The sequence below is a fragment of the Harmonia axyridis genome, chromosome 1 (assembly GCF_914767665.1).
Source record: "Harmonia axyridis chromosome 1, icHarAxyr1.1, whole genome shotgun sequence".
NCBI lineage: Eukaryota > Metazoa > Arthropoda > Insecta > Coleoptera > Coccinellidae > Harmonia > Harmonia axyridis.
The window spans coordinates 17,745,669-17,760,578 of record NC_059501.1 but is presented as its reverse complement, the minus strand read 5'-3'; the positions used below and the strand labels follow the sequence as shown (position 1 = coordinate 17,760,578).

Genomic DNA, 14,910 nt, shown 5'->3' with positions numbered 1-14,910 from the left:
AGAGAAACCGCTTCTTTACCGTAACAAACAGAGCATTGTATAATATCGTCAGGATGACATTTAAGTCACCTCGAACGGAAAAACCTAGAAACAAAATTTCAAACGGTCAGATGTATTCACGGAACCCCTAGTCTGTGTCTTCGGTAAATTTGGGGGGGTTGTCGTTTTGGAGCATAGAAGGTATGTCGGGAGCTTTAGAGCAGTTTTGAGTATCACGTGCATAATGACACAAAACTCCAACTCCAAAACTTCAAACCAAAACATAATATCATCTTGGGGTAGGTAAAACTGACCAATTTTGTTGGGCAGTTATGAATTTGACCATGACTGTCCAAAGCTTCGCTTCTAACTTGTCTCCATAAGGCCTGAAAATCCCATAAGTTGATATCGCTAGACACTAAAGCTTTATCAGCAAATTGGCTAGAAGTTCACTTTTTTTGGACAATTCTAGTTATTATCGGTGTAACATCCGTCATTTCCTTTAATTTAGGAATTAGTCAATATAAAGTAGGTACTTTTCCTTATCCAAGACGATGACTTTGTTATTTGCAAGATAATACACTATGAAGCACAGCAACATCTTGGTATTCGAGCGAACTGATTTGGCGTATATTTTTGGACATTTCTATTTTCTAATTTTTCGGCAAGGGTTTACCCCCTTGAAACGTCCGCACTTATTTAGAAACACCCTTTATAATTGTATCATAATTATGTACTGTTTTATCTTGTTTATCTAATCTTGTAAAATTCGATTCATCCTTGAACGAAGATTTATTATTAGAAATAATAAATCAAAACAATTTGAACCTGTTCATTAGATACATCTTTTCAGAGAAAATTAAATTATACTGTATTTTGAATCATTACCAAGAACGTATACTTGAGACTCGACTGTTCTTGATGCAAATATTTCATTAATTCAGAATCAACGTAAATAACTCTAAATAAGATACAAACGTTCCAATTCAACCTGTGTTTCATGGAATACTGTAACACTTTTTGCTCTCACATTAAAAGTCGAATAAGCGAGAAATTAACAACAGCTGGCAAAGTTCCCAAGATCCCAACATCGATGTCAATTCGAGCACCGAAACCGTTTTCAATACCGTCTCACGTATTCGTTATCTATACAGGTGGCCCACATAAAACAGTCCATTAGTAATTAGAATATTTCCGTGAGAGTGATTTTTTTTTCGGAAAATCGAGGACTCTTCTGTGTCGGACATTATTCAGATTCTACGCATCTAAAAAAGCCTCAGAGCTAGACAAAGGGCATATGTCATTTTCAGTAAGCAAATTTTGTCCCCAACATGAACTATCAAATTTGACATGAAGCGCGCGGAAATGAAAACATGTCATTGATACGATATTTCACTCAATTCGCGAGTTTCTCGCGACTATCTAACCATGTTACTCCCTCTATCCATGTTTTTTACTCTATGCAAAAAGCTAACAGCTGAAAACAAATTCTCGTACGCTGTGTGCCATCTAATGTGATAAAACCCAAAGCCAATTCGCGGCTAACGTCACCGGCACGTTTCCACACGTTAGATCGATATCCAATTCATGTCCGAACCGGTAATCGTCGATTGCGACCCCACCACCCACATAGAGTAGTGGGGGCGACGGTCAGGCGACCTATTGATATTGAATTGTCCCGTCAATCGGGAATCCGGACCTATGCCGTCAACTGGAATTGAATTGTTGTTTGTTTTTTAACGACCTCGTCCGTCTGATGTGCATTGGAACATTATTCGACGGTGGATTTTGGTTTAATTGGTTTCAGCGTCACGTTGACGCGATATGTCGATGTTTGTGTGTGGGTGGCAGGTCTCCACTTGTGGTTTTTCACGCGAACTGCGGCAATAACGTCCCAGTTAGATTATGATGCAGTTGTGACAACAAAGATCGAACTTGGTATTCGAAATAAATGAAATTGTATAGGGGGTGTTTCGAATTTGGGTATCTAGAATTTACAGGGCCATATCGTTTTACTGTTTGAGCAATTTTTGACCTCATTAACTTTCTTACAATGGGCCTGCGATAGATTCTAACATATGAAATAAATTCTTTGTTTGGCTCTTGTAGTTTTTTCGCTTTTGCGACCGATTATCCAAAGAAAAAGTGAAATTATTCTTTATTATAAGCTAGATTTAATTGTTTTTTTAATGAAACAATGGAAGATAGTTGGCTTTAAAGAAGCTATTGATTTAAAATCTCAGAGTAGTAAATAAAGGTAGAGGGGGCATATATTTCACTCAATTCGCGAGATTCTCCACAAAGAACGGACTTCTTATGTCCCATACTGAATCAACGTTCCATATCAACTCAGAATATATTGAAATAATTATATCTAAATATATCAGAAATTCAGAAAACAAACTTCGAGTGCGTCAAACGACGTGAAACAACCGATGACACTAGGAGAGCAAATGTTGCCAAACCTTGGATTTTAGCAGGTAGATACAGAAAATAATAAATATTCTGCTTATTATATCGGGAATCACTCAAATAAATATATCTTATTCAATATAATATACATTCAAAATGATATAGTAAAATTGTGGATTTGAAAATATATCAAAATCCGACCACGTAATCTAACCATGTTGGGGACATGTAAAAATTGCGTATACTTCCTCTTTCTATATTTATTTCTCTAGGTTCAAACCAAATGAGTAGCTCTTTGTTTTTATCGTGATTATAGGTTCCATATTCTGTTAAAAATTTCAATTTTTTACGTTTAATTACAAAAAATGTAACTTTTTTCAGTTTGCTCACATAAATGTAATCATTACCTCAAAAGTGTTATTTTATGCTTCAAACGGCAACTTCGTTTTCGAAACTGATGTGTACTTTGGTTTTACAAAATACTACGTTGTCGAAACGGCGTTAAACATAAATAAAGATTTTTCCATGCTGTCGTCAAACCCGTAAACAAATAACGGATCGAATTCGATATAAGGATTTATTATTTCTACTCCATTTCCTTTTATCTATCGCGTGGAATAACTTATGTCAACAAAGAAACACTAGAGAAGGAAATATTTCCCCTCGAGGCTTTAAAACTGGAACACCAGCCAAAACTTTCCAGTTGCACAGACGTGACTGCTCCCATGCTCTTTCAGTTGGCGTTGATTTCAGTAAGTTTTTCCTCGGTTTGAAATGTATCATTCGATATGGCGTAATGAAAGATGTTCGCGGTTGGGATAAGACTGATTTTTTTTTACGTCTCATGCAATTATCTTTCATAGTTTCCAGGAAATCTCTGGGAGGAGTTTAATTATCTGTTTCCAGTACACACAAAGTAAATTCAGGAATAGGGAAGTGTTTTTAATACCTTATTAATGGATTAAAGCGACTTGGCTTCAGCATTGAGCAAACAGATGGCGCTTATTGTTGATGCTCACTTCGAGCACCGCGTCTTCGCTGTATTCATCCGGCGACAGGTCAACTAGTCCGAAATCATTGTCTGTAATAATTGCGATTGATTGTTCTATGTTGGTCTATGAATAATTAGCTTTCATTGTTCATGTCAGAATGTGTCTTTCCATTTCTTGAAGTATTATGTTGTCCATATCGCTTTCTACTTGTAATTTAAGTGCTTTCCTTACGTCGTAAATTTTATTGGTCATTGTCTTACCCTGGTGAAATGGAAAGATAATCGAAATGCTCTACATCGATACATCATCAATACCGATGGGATTTATATTTATGAGAGACAATGGTTTGTTCCTCTAATTTGTCATCCTTAAATACGAAAAATATTTATCTACAAAACTGTTAACTGTGTGAATTCTAGGTTAATATTTTTATCTCAAGAACCACATCAATTTTTTTGTTTGTTCCTTGGCAAATCTCAAATGAAATGAAGAGACGAAAAATCTGAAAAAAATGAGGTTCGAGTGATAAAATCATTCTCTAGTTTAGTACTTTCTAATAGAATACTTCAATTTTGTAAGGAGAAGATCTCGGATTTTTTCTTCTTTGGACGTTGAAATTTGTTTTTTTAACAAACATTAAATGAAGCAGTCCTAGTGAGAGTATGACTTTTTCTTTCACTACTACATAGGTTCCGAAGTGTTATCATCAGAAATGATAAACCAACACAAATAATAAAAAAACGCTCAAATACTCACTGCACTTAATTTTTTGTTTCTTTGAAAAAAGATGCTGAAATATGTACATCTGATGTTATCAACCCCATATCCGTATCTTGATCGTTGGCCATTACATCCTACACAGTATATATTACTTCCTGAACTTGTCACATCGATAATACTCGTAAGATAAGATTAAAAGTGAGTGTGGATTTCAGAACTGCCACAAGTCTTATCTTTTCTTATTCTATACCTACCCAGCTTAACAATTATCAAGGAAATTGTCAACCATATCAGACAATATGCCCAAAAAAGGTCATTTCGTGAGGATTCATAGTTGGCCTGCCCAAAATTGCATTTCTTAGGCTGAAATATTCACATCAACCGATAAACCAGCAGATCTACTTTGCTGTAAGATCTACATAGCTGATAGATCTACCGCGCCTTTAGATCTACATATGTCACAGATCTACCGATTCCCAATTATTAAGAGTAAACTACCAAAACTAAATAAGCACAACGCATGTCCGTGGCGGTCATATGCCAAAAAAAGTTTATGAAGGGTGTTTTTTTTAGAGTTATAGAACTTTAAATTGCAATAAAACAACGATGGATTATTCGATTGACATGAATTTTATTTATCCGCAAGATAATCTTGTGGCATCACATTTTAAATATGATTTCTGGCATATGACTGCCACGACTAGCTCGGATGTAGTCCAATCTGGACATCCAATTTTCGATGACTTTTTCAAACATTTGTGGCCGTATATCGGCAATAACACGGCGAATGTTGTCTTCCAAATGGTCAAGGGTTTGTGGCTTATCCGCATAGACCAATGACTTTACATAGCCCCACAGAAAGTAGTCTAGCGGTGTTAGATCACAAGATCTTGGAGGCCAATTCACAGGTCCAAAACATGAAATTAGGCGGTCACCAAACGTGTCTTTCAATAAATCGATTGTGGCACGAGCTGTGTGACATGTTGCGCCGTCTTGTTGGAACCACAGTTCCTGGACATCATGGTTGTTTAATTCAGGAATGAAAAAGTTAGTAATCATGGCTCTATACCGATCACCATTGACTGTAACATTCTGGCCATCATCGTTTTTGAAGAAGTACGGACCAATGATTCCACCAGCCCATAAAGCACACCAAACAGTCAGTTTTTCTGGATGTAACGGTATTTCGACATACACTTGAGAATTAGCTTCTTTCCAAATGCGGCAGTTTTGTTTGTTGACGTAGCCTTTCAACCAGAATTGCGCTTCATCGCTAAACAAAATAAAATGGACGTAGTGCGCGATGCGTATTCCGCGCAGAACCATTATTTTCGAAATAAAATTGCACTATTTACAAGCGTTGTTCAGGCGTGAGTCTATTCATGATGAATTGCCAAACCAAACTGAGAATAAAGCACTTGACAGCTGTTAAATCGGTCTCTATCTTGAACAGTAATGCCAACTTAAAGTTATATACCTCGAAAAAAACACCATTCAGTAGAACACAAGCCATCAATAATTCTTCTTCTACCAGTCTGCGATGTGATTCAGGACGGTGTCGCGAAGCGAAGGATCTTTACGGAGATATCGAAAGTGCAGGAGGGGTACTGAAAGTTGCAGACAATAACTCATACCGTGCCAATTCCCGCTCGCATAGGATGCATGATTAAAGGTTAATAGCGTTCCTCAAGGCTCTGTCGCCGTGCGGAGCGATACTACTCGTTCAGAATGAGCTGTGTGTTAATTGATGGAACGATGGGTCGCTTTATTGTCTACGCCAATTGTGAGCGATAACTCATTTTGCGAAGGCGACGATGCGGTTGCTCTTCGGTGGCGTGTAGGAAAATGCGTTTATTGGGACAGCCGGTTGGTATAGTTCCGGTTTATACGCGAATTTGGGTTTTGCTCGCGCGGCGCGATAGGCTAGATGACATGTTTTGGAATCTCCTTTTGTGATTTTGACTGTCTTGACGTCTGTTTATGACGTAAAGAGTAAGAGGGGTCTATAATGTTTCAGTGGTCAATTCGAAAACAAGAATGTTTTACTCTGTAGACCTTCGATTCCTATGAGGTTTTCATTATTATTCATTTCAAAGAGTTCGTCGTTGCAGAAAGTCCTTATTGAATAATTCTTTTGGAATTGAAAAAAATCAATTAGATGACTTTCATTGATGAATAAATATATGCATGATATAACTTTCCGAACAAACATTTCTTTCTTTATGAATTTCCACATAAAAATATCATACAAAAATTATAATAAGGGCGAAACCGGTATATCGCTACTCTCCCTTGATGACATGCATTCTCCTTGGTTTACTTTTGATTGTGATTCCTATGAAATAGCGTGGAAATCTTCTGTTTGACAATGGTTATGTTGATGGCATTTTTGTTGATACATTAACCAGATAGATAATTAATATCGTATGATATTACACACTTGGAAGTCGTACTTCTTTTTCTTTTTGCATTTTCTTCATTATACAAAAAGTCTTGTCAAAGGCTCAAAGTCCGGTTTTTATAAAATTAGAAATGAAGAAGTAAGAACGTATTAGAATTCTTGGACGTGTAGATAAGGAGGTTAAATCAGAGAAACGCTTGATATTTCTTCACTCATCCTGAAAACGCTTGAGGGAGAGGATTAGGCTTGTTTTGACACACTACGGGAATGTCACGTGGTATGAATCCTTCTTCAGTAAAATTTCCTATAACCTTTTATTGTGTATATGATGATCGGAAAAAGTCAACAAAATATATTTGACGGTTCTTGATCATTAAACTACGAGTAAATAGATAAACAATTGAATTGTGGAAAAATTAAATGAGACTTTGTATTAATAATAACAAAATATCCTTCTAAGTTAAGTTTGCATGTATAACTTCGATACTGTATGGTTTTGTCAACCTCTTGTCGAAATATTTATGTGAAAATGAGATCTAAATTGGAGTTATCATAAATAAAATAAATTCAATCCATCAAGAAACACATCATCATTCTCATAAACTTCTATTAAGAATTATGTGAATAACTGAGATAGAACCTCAGAGTAATAAACGTAGATAGAGGAAGCATATGTCATTTTCAGTAAGCAAATTTGTCCCCAACATGAACTATCAAATTTGACATGAAGCGCGCGGAAATGAAAACGTATCAGTGATACGATATGTCACTCAATTCGCGAGTTTCTCCACAAAGAACGCACTTCTTATGTCCCATAGTGAATCAACGTTTCATATTAACTCAAAATAATTTGAAATGAATACCTAAGTATATCAGAAATTCAGAAAACAAACTTCAAGCGCGCCATAAGACGTGAAACAACGGATGACACTAGGAGAGCAAAAGTTGCCAAACCTTGGATTTCAGGAGGTAGATACAGAAAATAATAAATATTCTGCTTATTATAAATTCGACAATAAGGGAAAATATCGGATTCCAAATATTCAAATTTGAATATTTAATCGGGAATCACTCAAATAAATATATTTTATTCAATATAATATACATTCATAACCATATAGTAAAATTGGGGATTTGAAAATAAATCACAATCCAACATCGTAATCTAACCATGTTGGGGACATGTAAAAATTGCGTATACTCCCTCTATCTATGTTTATTACTCTATGGATAGAACTAAATAAAAACCACAATGGGAAATTTAATCGCTATAAAACATATCAACTGTTCTCTGATTAGTCCATTTTACAATGAAATTGAATCAACAGGTCTAATGATATAACGTATGATAACTACAAATTCTGCGTTTTATTTACGACCAATTCATGGTATTCTTTCGACATAATAGCAATATATTCGCAGATTATGTCGTGGCGAAAATAGAGTGATGATAAACGCGATTAAAAACGAATAAACCTCCACAATCGGCATCGTTTTCCGCGACATATCGGCCGATAGCGCGCCGACCATAAGACGGCATAAGTGTCATCTGTGGGATCGCGGTCTTCCGCCGCGCTCCGATATGGATCACCGTTTCCACTGGAGACGTCGCCGCCGTCCGTATTTCTTCGCTATTTCTCTCGAATAGATAAATCGGCTACGTGCTGCAACTGTTGTATGACATAACGACTTTCTTTCTCCTCCATCGGCCACCTGCAATGCATCGCTAATTCCATCTCCGTTTACCAACTTGGCGGTCACGAAAAAATAGAAAGTGCATTCGGGATAGGAGGGCACGCTTCGACGTCGATGAGGGGGGGATGTATATGGAGAATTTCACTGAGAAGGCAACACAGCATCCGTTTCTGTCCGGAGATGGGTCACGCAGTTGGATACACTATGAAATGGTTATAATGGGAACAATGTATATTTTATTTTGACTTTTATTATGTCATTAGGGTTGAGTAGGTTATGTATGTTAATCATGGAAAGAAATATGTTTCAACAACGCTTAGGAATTGTTGAATTGTTCAATCAAAATCAGTGCTCATTTGTGAATACTGAAAGAAATTTGAGAAGAATCGGTGGACGAACTAATTCAATTATTAATCAAAAATTGTATATGAAACTTACATTATTATTATTAATTTGGCGGAAATATACAGATTAGGCAAGATTAAATACGACGAATATCTACAATCAAAAGAAAGACATCAACATTTGCTCTATAAAACTGATCTAAACATGTATCAATACATTGTATGATTTGAAATTATTTCTATTTTTCTCACTTCTAAGATATACTGTATTTCACTAGTTAGTAATTTACTTTTTTAATTTTGAAAATCAATTCTCTGTAGTTTTTTATATCGGCTGGGCTATATACCCGAGTGTCATCGTAGACTGTGGTATTGCGCAATGTGTGGCGCCCTCCCACCGGCTTGTGGAAAGCTGTCATAAATAAAATAATGCTATTATTTCTTAACAAATTTTTGAATAATTTTTATAAATTTTTATTCTGACCTATCTACTGAACAGATTGCGGAAAATAATGCTCACAATCCTACGATAACAGACAATTAACTGAATAAAATTTAATAAAAACAAACCATAACCTAAGTATAAATAACGTTTCAAGGTATATGAGGCAACCAACCGCTAAATATTTTATGAATAAGAAACATCTCAAATTGAATACAATTCGCTGAGAAATAAAATTAAAAATAACAAAAATAAAGTTGAGAATAGAAGAAGTTTAAAACAAACAAAGAGGACATTAGAATGAAAAAAAATAAAACACGAAAACAGTGATTTGAATAACAAAATTCTACATGCGCTTCATTGAATTTACAGGTATTTCTTACTGTTTAAACCTATTTCTTATGGTTTTAGAATGTTTGATGTTGATGTCGAGTCGACAAAATATGAAAAAGTGTGTAAAATTCATCAGGTATGAATTTCACGAATTGGATTTCAATTAAATATTGGAGATTTATTTCAAGGTTAGATTAGATAAGTAACGGCGTTGGTGTCGGTCCCTTTTCCTCGAAAATACGCTTTAGAATATTGATTGGAGAAAGGTCGTTATCTCGTTGCAAAAGCATGCTTAATCTACAAAACCGCTATTAATTCGCTATGGTGATTATTGTGGTCAGTGTGTCTAGCGTTGGTTTTCCTTCCGTTCATCATGCTAGAGCTGCTCTTCTCGAACGGAGAGGCGAAATTAAAACAATTAAAATCACACGTTGAACTTCCTTCGTTCTACCATTTGCGGAAGGTCTATAACTTCTAAACAAAGAGATGAGAGGGATCACCACCACGCGACATTCTCGTGATATGTCAATATTTCCTCAGAGGAGGGCGGACAAAAGTAATAAACTGTGTTGCCAGAACGATTGAATAAGCAGTAGACATTAGGAATATTAGAACAGATTCAACTTTCATCGAAATGAAGTTCTTTACGAGTATTTTTATGAATTTTCACAATAAAAGAGTTTTGCCTCTTTTGTTGAGATTTTTTGTAGGATTTTTTCACGAATATTTTTGAAATATATCAGTGCTTCATAGAAAGACTATCATAATTTTTTTTTCGCGAAAAAGAAATGGTTACTGTAATTATTATATTAAGTTATCAATATTGAAATGCTAGAATGTGGATTATTGTTTGAAGAAGTCATGTGAAAAAAAAAACGTACAAATTGGTGATTTGTAAGAAGAAATACAATCTCTAATTTCGTTTTGGACTGAACAGCCACGTGGTGGTGTTCCCTCTTAACGCTGAATTTCGTCATCACTTTATGTTTAAGTGCAAGTCGCAAAGGGAAGAAAAACACCAACAGATGATTTTTTCCGTTTTGTTAACCGTTTTTTGGAACTATTCAATTTTTTTTTGTCGAACGAATCCAACTTTTCCGTAGGTTTATCATTATAGCAAATAATAGAGTAGAAGATTAACGACGTGTTCATCTCACGTACTTCTAGAAACGATGGCGAAGAACTGCGTCGTGCTCCTTTCTTCTAAGAACCCGTCTGAGGCCCGTTTCCCACGATGCGATCTCGCGTCCGGTTCACGCGAATCGCGCGACTCTCGGGCGTTTCGAGCGTCCGCTCGGGATCGAAATTGTTCGCTTGTTACCGATCGCCCATCGAGGATAGTATCGGATATAGCGACCCGGTTTAACGAATGCCGGTTTCTCCGTGTCGATTAGATGTACACATATTATTACAGTCATTACTACCGCTAATTAATCTTCTCTCTTCCTGCCTGAGCGATCGAATGATTTATGAACGGTTCGATTCGCGACCAGTTACGCGATTCGCGAAGGAATCTGTGAGTGGAAAATCGTTCCTGGTGGTTGAGATGGTTTTAAACTGGGGTTTTTATCAAACAGATCACTTTCTGATTTCGTCCTAATATCTGTATTTTCGAATTTTGATCTGGGATTGGTTTCAATCTGATGACGTCACTGATGACGTATACATCCTCAAGTTTGTTTATGTCCAGGCGTCCGTATACACTATAATTTTCAGATGACGATAAGACTTAGAAATTTGAAATTTTCGGGATAGATTCGTAGCTGGAATACCGAGGTTGAGTTCGTTATTGGGCAAATGCCGACTAGAGGTTCCTTAAATAGGGCCGTTCAAATTTTATTTCAAAACTGCTGATTCGACCGAGAAAATTTGTAGTTGGATGTAGAATACAAGATGAAGATGTTGATCGCTCAACCAGAACCATAAAAAATGGATGGATGGAGTTGAGATTTTGGATGTGTATCTCAAATAACAATGACAAGCTGTCTGTAAAATTTGAAACTGTTCACATAATCAGTAGAAAATCAAGAAGAATATTGGAAAAGTTATGCTCAAAATTTTCGTGATTATGGATCGGATCGGGTCAAGATTTTGTATGGATAGAACAATCTTTTCAGTTTTTGCACGAAAATTCGTGTAGATAGTTTCATTAGAAGCAAGCAGAATATAAATAGATACAAACCTAATATTCGAGTGAAAACAAATCCGATTTTGGGTTAATATTCTACATATCAAATAACAATTTCATGAAAAATTTCGTTTTGATAGCATCTTCAAAACCATAGAATATCGAAAAAAAAAAGCGAAAAAGTCTCTGACTTGAAGTCATGAGCTTTTGAGAGTAATTCATTCATGCGTCAATTGCGGCCTTTGGAGACCATTCATCACATATATATGTATATATGTGGGCTCCAAGTCAGTGCCTTCCTTATTTTGTCGAAAATATCCTACAGGTTTCATTTCTATACTTGGTGGGAGGTTTAGGGAACATAGCATTGGTTATTTCTGATTTTTTGGGCATTTTTTGGTCTAAATTGATCATAATTGATTTTTATGTTGAAGAAATGAGAATTATTTTACCAAGAACTGTAACAGTTATAAACCGAGCGCACCTGCTGGAAAATCCTTATGATATTAGTAAGTGAAATTTCTTTGATATATGTTCCTTCATATCGGATTCGTACAAATGTTAGATCTGGTCACCGTCGATTACCGTTTTTAACGAGACGAAAAACTTTCCAATCGTGTTGCCATGAATTCGTAGGAATTTCCAAAAATAGCTCTTTATTTCGGGCGTTCCGTTATTTTTATTCTTTGGAGAAAGAGGTGCATTCGGATAAAGGTGTTGAATTCCCATTGCAGAGGTAGTTTTGTGTTATTTTTATTGGATAATCCGATAATTCCATCTGGTCTAACCGTTGACTTCAAACTTATAGTTTAGAATTATGTGAAGACGGTATTTATCTGGAAATGGAACATTCTTATACATACAGGGTGTCCTAGAATTAGTGGTCAATATTCCATTACCGTATTTACCGATCAAAAATATGGAGAAAAGTTCGAATTTTCTTTCCAAAATTTTTTTTTGATAGAGCAACAGCCCTCCAAAGTTACGATCCTTAAAATGGATTTCATTTGTTTCCTTCGGAATTAACGAAATTTGAAATTTGGTATGACTCTTGTTACTGTGAACATACTACGAATTTTTGTATTGACTAGTGAGTACAAGGAAAAATTTTGAGTATTTGTTGTTTTTATTTTTGTTCCCCCAATCAGAATCAGAGACAATAATGTCAAATACTCGTACAGAAGACTCAGAAGAAGGATATCGCTTTCTAAGTTCACTAGATAATAATATTTAGGGATTATTTGCTTATTACCGACTTCATATGACTTTTGGAACTTGATAACTATATCTTGTGAAAGCTCTAGAAACTGAGTATCAATGAATCAACACCTCTCAGCCGCCCAGCAGCAACCTCTAAAATTGATTTATGATAACGAGGAACGAAGATCAGAATAATAAATTCTATAACTGCCTTTTTCGTCACCCGATTTGAGGTTAGAACTGCGTCACTACTCTCTCTACTCTCTTCGCAGCCTACTATCTTCCCGTTCGCAGGTCAAATTGGACGTTCATAACAACGGAAAAGTCGAGCAATTGTTCTGCATGGTAATGGGAAAGGTTCGCCAACGTATCAAAACGAAGGAGCGGCCTCTTCGGCACGTTCAATCCGTGTTAACTTTGATATAAGTGACAGAGGCGGCGCCACTGTCTGTGCACCCGACAGATTTAATTTATGGCATATTGATATAATGGCGGTGTCACGTTTTATCGGTCTTGAGCGCCGATATTTATAGAATGTTTCAGTTTTATGTTACATCATTTCGGTTATCAGCTAGCTCTTTCGACGGCTCGATTGCGATTAAGGAATTTTCGAAAAGTTTGGCAACGGCGCACGTGGGTAATTTCGAGGTGTCGTCTGAGATCGAGGATGGTAACCGCCTTTTGAACCATTATTATTAATTAAAAATGTTTAGAATCGGTCTAGGGAATTTTTTGAACCTATTCTGTTACGTTTCGAGTTGTGCAGAACCCTAAAATTTAATAAAAAACTGTTTTCCACAGGTTTTCATGGAAACAATAAGAGCTATTCGCTCTAAATTTGGTACAAAAATTGCTTGTAAATCCGCATTGATTCCCGAATCATAAACTGTGATTTTTAAAGGTAATACTAAATTTGAAATATTCATTTCTCCAAAAATTTACTCCGCAGTCCAACCTCTGTTGAAGGTGACTATGTTTATGAATTAAGTCGAGTTATTAAGATGTGTCTTTACTGGTTTGGCCCGGGATTTATCAAGTGGAGTGTTAATAAATATTTATATTTTTACCGCAAAGCATAAGGAGTTGAGTATTTTTCCACGTATTCGGAACACATACATTGATTCAGTATTTTTACAATTGAAATACTCTGTGCCATAGAAGAAGATCTGAAAAATTGTGTGAAATTTATCGTGTTCTTTTCTTTGTAACCGTTGAAGTGCATTCAAACCTTTGTTTTTTCGTAAGCCTAAAATTCTGAATTGCCAAGCGATGAATCACCAACTATTCATTTTATGTTAATATCCAATATGAATCGTTCGGAATATTAATATTAATAAAGATTTATACGGAAACCAGATTTGGAACGATAGTGCGATAACCCGACCCTGATGAGTTGATCATTAACTTTTTTTGTCACAATTTTGTTAATTAGTCTGTGATCCGTGTCATTCGAACAACATTAATGCGTAACACTATCGTCCATGAGATGTTATGAAATCTTAATCTTCAATCGAGATCGAAAGATGAAAGAGATCGTAAATTAAAGACAAATTGAAGTTTTTCGTAGATTCAGGGAATAAGAAAAACTTGAATTGTTAGAGAAATTTCTTTCTATCGAACAGCTGATCGTGGCTGTGTTAAACCGGTCAAGATTCTCAACTGGTCCAATTAAGACGCATTCTTACTTCCTCACAATTTAGTTCCTTATTTTAGACAGCTGTGGTAAAATGATTATACGTTGTGTAGAAAAGCCTACCTGGAATTGATCATTTAAAAATTCGGCTCGAAAGTTTTGTCGACGTTTTTGGTCGCGATTTTGACTGTCATCTGTCATTCAATAATAATATTAATTGGGTTTGAAAATTTTCACGGTGAATACACCGGCAAATCAGGGGATCTGACAAAATCTCAACCAAGTTTGTATTTCATTTTCATTCGAACTTTTCGGCCGATTTTAGCAATTGTTTTTCAATGGTAGCTTGATTCTTCGGAAACGTAAGTGTTCATACCGTCTTCTTTTGTTTTCCAGAGGTAAAGAAAAGAAAATCAAAAGTAACATTCATTCAAATCACGCTGTTGAGTGAGTCATTAACACTCAGATGTTGCCTCATCTTCTATGAACATTATCTTTCAGTAATTGTGATATTGTGAATTCTGAGAAAAATTACAGCATTTGAAATGATTTCAATACACTGAAAAAAGTGTATTGAAGAATGACAATCATCAACTTAATTTCATTGATACAATGTATTTCTTCATCAATA

General features: G+C 35.7%; 1 protein-coding gene across 1 annotated transcript in view; it reads left to right on the top strand.

Annotated features, from left to right (window-relative positions):
* The window catches only part of LOC123670647 (RNA polymerase II elongation factor Ell), an 86,186-nt gene that overhangs the window by 29,242 nt on the left and 42,034 nt on the right, over positions 1-14,910 (top strand). The window lies entirely within an intron of this gene.